Raw genomic sequence first — 10,022 nt, forward strand, 5'->3', positions numbered from 1 at the left:
GCCGCGGAGCTTCAGTAAGGAGGATGGCTATGCCTCCCCAGTGCGAGTGTGCTTCTGGATTATTCATCACATCGTCCAGAACTACCGTGGGCATCGTTCCCGGGAAGTTGTCTTTCAAGCGAGAAGAAAAAGTGTACTTCTTTTGTTTTATTGTTTTATTGTTTTTATTAATAGTTATCAGCAAGTTGGTTTCCGTATAACACCCAGTGCTCTTCCCCACAAGTGCCCCTCTCCATGACCATCACGCCCCTTGCCCTTCCCCCTTCCCTCTTCAGCCCTCGTTTGTTCTCAGCCTTCAAAAGTCTCTCATGATTTGCCTCATTCCCTCTCCCCATCTCTTCTTCTCCCCTTCCCCATTCCATGGTCCCCTATTAAGTTTCTCCTGTTAGACCTATGAATGACAGCATATGGTATCAGTCCTTCTCTGCCTGACTTATTTCACTTAGCATGACACCCTCGAGTTCCATCCACTTTGCTACAAATGGCCAGATTTCATTTTTCTCATTGCCATGTACTACTCCATTGTATATATACCATATCTTCTTGATCCACTCATCAGGTGATGGACATTTAGGCTCTTTCCATGTTTTGGCTATTGTTGACATTGCTGCTATGAACATTGGGGTGCTCCTTTGCATCAGCACTCCTGTATCACTCAGGTAGATCCCCAGCAGTGCTATTGCTGGGTCATAAGGGAGTTCTATGGTTAGTTTTTTGAGGAGCCTCCACACTGTTTTCCAGAGCGGCTGCACCAGTTTACATTCCCACCAACAGTGTAGGAGGGTGCCCGTCTCTCCACATCCTCACCAGCATCTATAGTCTCCTGATTTGTTCATTTTAGCCACTCTGACCAGTGTGAGGTGGTATCTCAGTGTGGTTTTGATTTGTGTTTCCCTGATGCTGAAAAAGTGTACTTCTGTCTATCTGAATGACCCATGCAGAGTAGCAAGATAATCCCATTAGACCAGATCGTTCAATAGGAATGATTTTAAACGCATCAATAGAATATTTCTGTGCATTCTGTTCCTTCTAGCCTTCTCTGAGGTGACACCAGACTGTACCTGACAGCTATTACCTGTGTGCGTGGCACTAGCTGCGGATGAGTAAAACACTGTGCTCAGGCAGGCTTCAGTGTTGATCCAGGAGTTGACAAATGATGTCTCCTTCTCTCTTATGAATTCCCACAACCATCACACTCTCCTCACTTTTCCATCACTAGGATGCCTTCTCTATGAAACCCCCAAAGACCAGAACCTACATAGGGAAATTTCTGTGCATAACGCTGCCAGTCCAAGGATGGGGGTCAGATTCCGCTGCGTCAAAGACGCCCTCGGGCAAGCGGACCCAGGGGATAATGAGGAAAAGGAAAGAAGGCAAAGGTGGGCTCAGTTCCAGAGGTGAAGATCCTGAAAGAAGAGTGGGAATGTTCCTCTTTCACAACTGGATATGGGAGTCAGGACAGCAGGCGCCTGCGTTTCCTACTAGATTCCTCGTCCAAGGCTGACTGATTCTGGAGACAAAGGTGATTTTCCACTGCTTCCCCCCCGCTCAGAGCCATGCCCGCACCTGGGCACCGTTATGGCGGATACAGCCATTGCATTCATCAGCAGACAGCAGAAGAGAGCTCGAACCTTGCTCAAGACATTGGAACCTCTAAAAAGGGGTTGGATCATCAGGGTCTCACCACAGCGTCAGAACGCACAATTCCCTGAGGAGTGTGATTCAAAGAAGAGCAAGGAAGCTCTCTTGTGCCCAGCAGAATCCCTCCAACCCTGGGCACCACAGGAGTTTTGAAAATTATCAAATCTGACAAGTTTTTAGGTTTGCTTGCAGACCTTCACTAGGAGATGACATCTGCTTTCACAAAACATCGGAACGGTGGGCTCTCTGTGTGTCTGAGGGTCCCTTTCGGTTAGGAAGATGGCAGACAGTCTTTTCCAGATGTCTGGGGGCTCACTTCCTGCCAGAGGAATCCCAGACCACCACCAAAGCAACCCAGAAGGTGTTTTGTTTGAAAATTAAGCAGTATCTAAGAAAAAAAGTAAAAATGTTATGCTAAAAGAAAATTAGCTGAGAAAGGCATCTTATCAATGATTTCACGCATTGAAGATATACACAATCATCTCTGTCAAGATAGGTTTGAAAGGGTATTTACACACTTATCTTCCCTTTGCACTCACCACAGTCGTTAGTTTTGCTGTTGTATTTAGCACACGGGGGGGGGGGACGGTCACAAGGCTGAGTGTAAATAGTTTGGTAAAGAAGAAAAAAAATTAGGAGTACTCAAATGAAACAAAACTGCTTTTACCAAAATTAGTCATTCTTTGCCTTCAAAAGACTGTCCCACTACTAGAGGTTTCTTATTCATGATCAGAATGAAAACATCATCTTACAGTTCAGGGTGGCCAAAATAACGTGAATCCAAATGGACAGCGCATTAAGAAACCTTCAGGCGGCCACGGTTGCCAGGGGAAACTGGCCCATGTCTCCGAATACAGCGGGGAAGGCTGCTAAGGCTGCTCAGTTTGTCAGGAGTATGAGATTTTATCATAATATTGGAGAAACGCTTATAAAATAGTAAGGAAAAAATAAACTGCTAAAATGCTGTACACGATTATGCACTGATATACAGCACATGCTACTCAACTTTCTAGCGCGTTATCTTACCTGCCACTCTGCTCAGTGCAAACACTATCCTTATTACAGCACGTAAAGCACTTTTAAAGCTGAAAATGTGTTTTCAGTGATTCTCGTTGCTTAATGCTACAAAGTGTCTTGGGTGATGGGTGCTTTGGCGCTTCTATTGTATAGACTAGGGAACCCTCCAGTAAACTGTGGTCAGCTGGCTTTGTGACTCTAACAGCAGACATAAACCTGCAATGAGTGTAGAGCTAAAGGGACTAGTTAAATTTGCTAAGACGCCGGCCATAGCCAGTGCAGTCTGCGAAGAGCCAGAATGCAGCAGGCTCTGAGTCACTTCACTCATCGGAGGCTGCCACAGGTCCCCAAGTGGCAGATGAAAAGGCGGGACATGAGGGAGTAACAGTAATCAAGACAAAGGCAATCCTTTCCCAAACAGGCTCTGCAATGTGAGAGAGAATCTAATTTTTTTTCATTTTAGGAAAAATTAATAACAAGTACAGTGAACTCTGATGGGTATTTTGTAGGAAACATGTTAAATAAAACAAGGTAGCCAACAGCCAAGGCAGCAAGTTTGTGCAGAAATAAAGGGACACCTGGGTGGCTCAGTCAGATAAGCATCTGACTTCAGCTCAGGTCATGATCTCACAGTTCATGAGTTTGAGTCCCATGTTGGGCTCTGTGCTGACAGCTTGGAGCCTGGAACCTGCTTCAGACTTGTCTCCTTCTCTTTCTGCCCCTCCCCCACTTGCAATCTGCCTCTATCTCTCAAAAATAAATAAACACTAAAAAATAAAAATAAATTAATTAATTAAAAAATAAAAAAGTGCTTCCCATCTGCAAATTGCCATTACAAAGGTTTAAGTCCCCGTCATGTGCTGTCACGAAGGCACCCTGTGAGTTATTGTAGGCATTCAACCTGCACCTGCACATGTTTTGGGGGGCCTTCAACCCCGATGTCAGGGAACCTTAGTTACTACAAAAGCTCAGGAAAGTCCCTCAGGACCAAGCGGTATTAAAGCTGACACGTAAAGACCCCAAGATAGTTCTCCAAGTGAAAACAAAAAAGGGAACCATTCTAGGCAGGGGACAGTGTATGTGAAGAGCAGGCATGACCAGCAGTGGGGCACATTTGTGGAAGTAAGGGGAGTCCAAGGTACCCTAGCCTGGGGGCCAAGGGAGCTGTGGCCCAAGATAAAATGGCAATCAGGGTCAAGATTACACTGAGCCCTATCAAATATATGGTGAAGGTTTTGCATTTCAGCATAAGACATGTGAAGAACCTCAGGCAGAAGAACAACCCATTTGGACGGGGGACTTCCTAAACCTCACTTTAATTCACATTGGAAGAGACAAGAGCAGATGTGAGAAGCTCCTTATTGAATCTGCAGCATGTCCTGTTACCACTAAAAGTCATCATAGTGTGACGCTTACCTGCATATTATATAAATGAGGGTAAAATGAGGACTTGCCCATGGTCGTGGAGCTGAGGCTTAAACCTGATATTTCTTACACTGAACAACTTGATTGAATTGAGTCCTCTGATTTGAAAATTCAGTGCCAGTCCCATGACAGGCTCTAGGTTGGGGAGGGAGATTTGGGCAACACGGGGCAATAAAGGGCACATTATGGCATGTTTGCAGTGTCCGCAGCACCAGTGGTGCAGAGGTGAGAGCCGAGTGGCTGTGGAGGGAGACGTAGAGAGGAGTGCACAGAGGGAGGGGTTATGAGTGGATTGTGAGGTGGTGGGGGTGGCTGATGGATTCGAGGAGGGTACGTTTGGGTAGAAAGCAGTAGTCAACTATTGTAATGGTCTAGGTGAGAGAGGATTCAACCCTAAAGCAAGGTAATTGCTGAGCAAATAGGGAACACGATGGTTTTCAGAACCATTTAGGAAATTAAATTGGCAAGACTTGTAGTTTGAATGAATATAGAAGTTAGGGAGGAGGAAGAGCCTAGAATTACTTTAGACCTATGCTTGGGTGACCAAGTGGAGGACGACACCATTAACGGAAATAGGAAACACAGGACAAGTCAGAGCAAGCTTGGGGGAGAACGTAATGAGCCCAGAGTTTGCACAGCTAGTTTGAGGCACCAGTGAAGTATTTGTGTATGTAATGCAGGGGAGAGTCTCTAATGCTGGAGAGAGTCAGGGCTGGAGGGATGAAGGTTAGAGCCAAGGAGGGAATAAGGTGCCAGGTGAGGGCAGCAAGGAAGTCAAGCTGATGAGAGGATGCTGAGAAACCACACCATGTAATAGGGATCTCGCAGAGAGGACTGATAACCGGCATAAATGAAGGAGGAGAAAGAGAAACAGAGCCGGGAAATCTAGAGGAGAGAGAATTTCAAGGAGAGATGAGGAGTGTCCACATGGCAGAGAATGTGAAATAAGATATTGGACAAAGAAAAAGGCACGGGTACCTGGCATTATCTGCAATTAAAACTGTGCTTTCTGTTGAAGCATTAGAACAGAAATGAACAGACAGTAAAACATAATGAGAGTCCGAAGAGCCACTTGATGTTAGGGCCTCTGTTGAAGGAACTCTTGGTCTGGAGAAGCGGACTCTGTAGCCAGGCTCGTGGGAAATACACCTGACTTCTGCCCGGCACAAGGCTGCTCCTCACTTTGTATCTCACAAAAGACCCACCTACTGGGCCAGCCACCAGGTGCCGCACACACCGTGTGGTGGAGGTTGCCTTCTCTGTGTTGGACAAGGTCCCTGGCTGTCATGATGTTCAGGAGTCAAGGACCCAGCTCTGAGGCACGAGAATACCAGCCTTCCCGCTTCCCCAGAACCGTGTGGATAACCTCTGTTTGCTCTCTGTCTCTCTGTCTTCCTCACCCTGCTCTGTGCCTGGAAAGTACTGGTCAAGTCCCAACATGGAAGGTGCTGGGGCAAGAGATCAGAGAGCAAGTGGAGAGTCAAGGCCTGGTTTTGCCCCAGGGTTCTCCCTCAGGGGCCCTGTGTCAGCCCGCGTCCCCTGCGGAAGGGCACAGCTCCTGCCTGGCAGCCCGCTCTACATGGCCACCATCTCAGACACGCAAGAACTCCTCCTTGTTTTTGCCACTTTGGCCAGAAGATAGAACTCTCTCCCTCCTGCTTCTCTCACTGATGTACTCAATTCATCTTCCTCTGGGTTCCCTCAGCTCTTTCCACACCTTATAAATATCTTTTCTTTAGGAAGCACTTGTTGTGATGAGCACAGGGTGATGGACAAAAGTGTTAAATGATTGTATTATACATCTGAGACTAATATGACACTATATGTTAACTAGCTGGAATGAAAACAAAAAAAATAAATAAATTCAGTTACTAAGTCTAAGGTAACTTGCAAGACCCACATTCCTCCAATTCATGCAGGATCTTCACATGAATTCACCCTGTTGCCAGGAGGGAGCTGGGCAGACACAACTCATACGACACCCTGGTCACACTTGACCCACACTCCTAGGGAAGGAAATTGGTTGTGACTTCTTTCAGTTCACTTTGAAAGATTACACTTTTTGTGTTTGATGATCTGTCTTCCCTCATGTCCTCATTGAACTGAAAAGATATGGTCTGGCCCAGCCTTGACTTTCTTGAGCCAATAGGGAACATGATCTTCTTGAGAAGAGTTCACCTTTGCATTAGTGCCACGAGACACCATCAACACCAAGGTGCCCAAGCAAGAGGTTTCCTCTCTCTTTTAATCATCAGCATTGGATATGTTTCTGCAAGGGTTAAAACATAGTCCAGCTCCACACACTGAAGGTCCTGACCTGACTGGGGATTGACCAATGGGCGTCCTCACTGGCTACTGTGGAGAGACGTGGCCAGCTGATCCAATGCTGCCAGGCCATGGGGCCACACATGTCGGAGCCACATGGTGTCTCCCCTCATTAGACACTATGTGAATGATCTGTAGAAATTAGGAAATTTTCATGTGGTTCCCAGTGATATCATATCCCATATAATTTAATCTAAAACTTTTTACAGAAACATGTTAGAACTTGAGGGATTCTTTTCTCTCTTTTCCTATGGTTGGTGTGTTTTCTGGCAAACCAATAAGGATGCCCATTCCCAGCACAGCACAACTAATTACGAGGTCTGCTATTCTGGGAATTATGCTCTTGTCCCAATGTTTGCATGCTCCTCATTTGTCTTAGAAGACACATAGTAAAAAGGCAATCCTCGCAGGGGACCCTTTTCATAGATATCTCCTGGACTATCTCGTCTTCTCTGATGCCATCCACCCCAAATGGCTTTTGAGAAAAGGAGGGTGCCTCTCCACTTCCACCTTGACTGCCCCCTCTCTCAACTTGAAAATGCTGCTCTGGAGTATAGCTGAAGGCTCTTCAGATCTTAAACTTCTGAGAGCTGAACCAGAAGAGCCCTTTTGAAACATGAGCACATTTCTCGTGTTGCTCAGAGTTCATACAATTATCTTATGATTTCACTTTATGCATAAAAACATGAGTTTCACGGGAGAGCAAGGTCAGGAGTCTTTAATTTAGAGATAATCATAACTACTGCTGCACCACGTAGCAAGCAAGGACATTCAGGGCAGGCTCCCAAAAGCCTGTTGATTGAGGAATTGACCGCCAACTAGTTTAAAAAGAGCTGGTCTCAAGGTCTGAGGAACTCCTTGATCCCGCAATGGCCACTTTCTGCCTTCCCCTTGTGTGCTCAGGAGAAGCTGGGCAGACACGCCGGAGTGTAGCCAGGGCGCACCACACACACAACCCCTCCTCCTCACTCATCGGATCTCTCAACCTCACCAAACTCACTGTTCTAGATGCAAAGAATGGAAAGTATTTTTGACTAAATAAATATCCATAATGATATTAGTACTCATATTCCCGATACAGTATCTGGCATCTATAAAAACATACACTGACTGAATGAATTAAGAATAATGGCAGGTTATACATTACATTTCACAGGAAAGAAACAGAAGTGGATATATGGGCTTGAGACCAGAAAAGGTGCTGATACAATCCCAGCGTGTGTTTGAAAGGTAGCGTTAACTTGAGACATTGGTTACGTTTGAGTTACTGCCTATAATAGCATTTTCTCTCCCTCTTTCTTACGTACTTCTTAAAGCAAAATTATGAGCAAAGTGATAGAACTCAAAGGTTAATCAATCTGGCAAAAGCAAGCGAGTAGCTTCCTTTGAATCTTAGGTAGCGTGGGTCCATTTATTAAGATCAATAAACTCCATGAGCTTAACAGAATTTAGCAGTTCATGACTCCAAGGGGTTCAGACTCAGAATAAGCTTTGTATCTGAAAGCAGTGCTTGCCAAAACTGTCACATCTTTTGCAATGAATTTTACAATTATTCAGTTAGCACTCAGAGTCTAAAAACAAAATTCCCTGAGTGGAGAAGCCATAATAACTCATGACATCTAACAATACCATCTCTGACTGAATCCTTTGCCTTTTAAGAAAAAGATCTCCATTTTCTAGCACTTTTACAGCAGATGCCATTACATTTAAAGGTTGTAGACTACACTCAAAGTGTGATATTTAAAAAAGGAGATCAAAGCCTCATTCTACAAACTACAAAAAAAATGGGGGGGGGGGGAAGAAAGAAAAGAAAGGATACAGAATGTTTGAATAATCTACCCTAAGAAAGAAAGAGATCATTACAATAATATTTCAGGTGAGACAGCAATAAATTTTGTTTGCTTTTATTTCTGATTTCTTCTTCACCCTCCCCTCAACCCCAGTTTAACAGGAAGGGAAAACAAGAATATTTGGACAGCAGAGGGAGTCAGTGGTATAAAATATTACTTTGGGTAAAGAGATAAAAGTAAATAAAAATAGAACTCACCTATCAAAATTTTCAACAATACTGCAAAATTGGAACCTAGTTTTACTTCAAAGGTACTGTTTTATACCAATTTCCAAATCTTTGCAGTATAGCAAAGCATCTGTTTGTACTATGGCAGTAACCGTGTCATAAATCTGTACAAGGCTTTGATTTTGTCAAAGTACTTCATATGAAAATTTTTCATTGGGTTGTGATAACTTCCTTGTGCTTTATGCAGAACAGCTCTATCTCTATTTTAAAATGAAAACACAAGCTCTGAGGGGTTTGAGCCACAGAACCAGGCTCATTTAGTAAGTGGAAGAACCATAATTGAATCGTTCTTTTGGTTCCCACCCAGTGATCTTTTCACCTCCCCAGGATGCACAAAATTTCTAGTTTGAATGAAAGCAGAGATGAGTCATGGGAGTAAAATTAAAATGTGAGAAGAATGGCAAGCACTTGCTTTAACGCTGAAACATGAACTGCGGCTTCATTGTCCTCCGTGCAAGAGCTAGTTCGTATATTTTGTGAAACAGACAAAGGCTAACGATTGAAATTAATTTGAAAAATTGCATCAATGCTCGTATGTTAAACTCCCCTACAAAGAAGTATACTTAGACAACTAAAGTAAGTAGGAGGAAAGACTGGTCAATTTCACAGCAAAGTCAATGAAAGACACTGAATACATGAATACTGCAAATATATTTATTTGAAGAAAAGTAATTGGCATGGACGGGATTATATTACACATGTGAAAGTAACACAATTAAAAATACAGTATAATTTATCAAGTTTAGTTGGTAAATAGTAAGAAAATATCATTTATCAGGATGCCTGGGTGGCTCAGGCTGTTAACGTCTGGCACTTGGTTTCGGCTCAGGTCATAATCTCAGAGCACGTGAGTTCAAGCCCTGCGTCAGGCTCCAGGCTGTCCTGCAGAGCCTGCTTGGGATTCTGTCTCTCTCTTTCTCTCTCACTCTCGCTCTCACTCTCTCTCAAAATAAATAAATAAATGTTTTAAAAAAAGAAAATATCATTTATAGTTTAAGATAGACAAAGATTTCTTTTTACTAGTTTAAAAAGATTATTACTTGGGGCGCCTGGGTGGCTTGGTCAGTTAAGTGTTCAGCTTCGGCTCAGGTCATGATCTCACGGTTCCTGGGTTCGAGTCCTGCATCGGGCCCTGTGCTGACAGCTAGCTCGGAGCCTGGAGCCTGTCTTCAGATTCTGTGTCTTCCTCTCTCTCTGACCCTCCCCTGCTCATGCTCTCTCTCTCTCTCTCTCAAAAATAAATAAAACATTTAAAAAAAATTTAAGATTGTTACTTGCTTCTGTAATAGGAACAAAAATTCCAAACTATTTACAAAGGTATTGAGAAGTTTTGCCCCTGCCCATCTTGGCTCTATCTCCTCTATTCTATCTCCACTCATACCAGTAAGCTACTTTCTGAGTTTCCTTTGTGTTGTTTTTTTTTTTTTTATTCCTTTATGCAAATACAATTAAATGGCTTTCTCTACATTTTTAAACCAAAAATATTCATTGTCCTGCACCATACACACATACACACAGAAGATATTTCTATATCCGT

This window comes from Suricata suricatta, chromosome 15 (assembly GCF_006229205.1).
Source record: "Suricata suricatta isolate VVHF042 chromosome 15, meerkat_22Aug2017_6uvM2_HiC, whole genome shotgun sequence".
NCBI classification, from domain to species: domain Eukaryota; kingdom Metazoa; phylum Chordata; class Mammalia; order Carnivora; family Herpestidae; genus Suricata; species Suricata suricatta.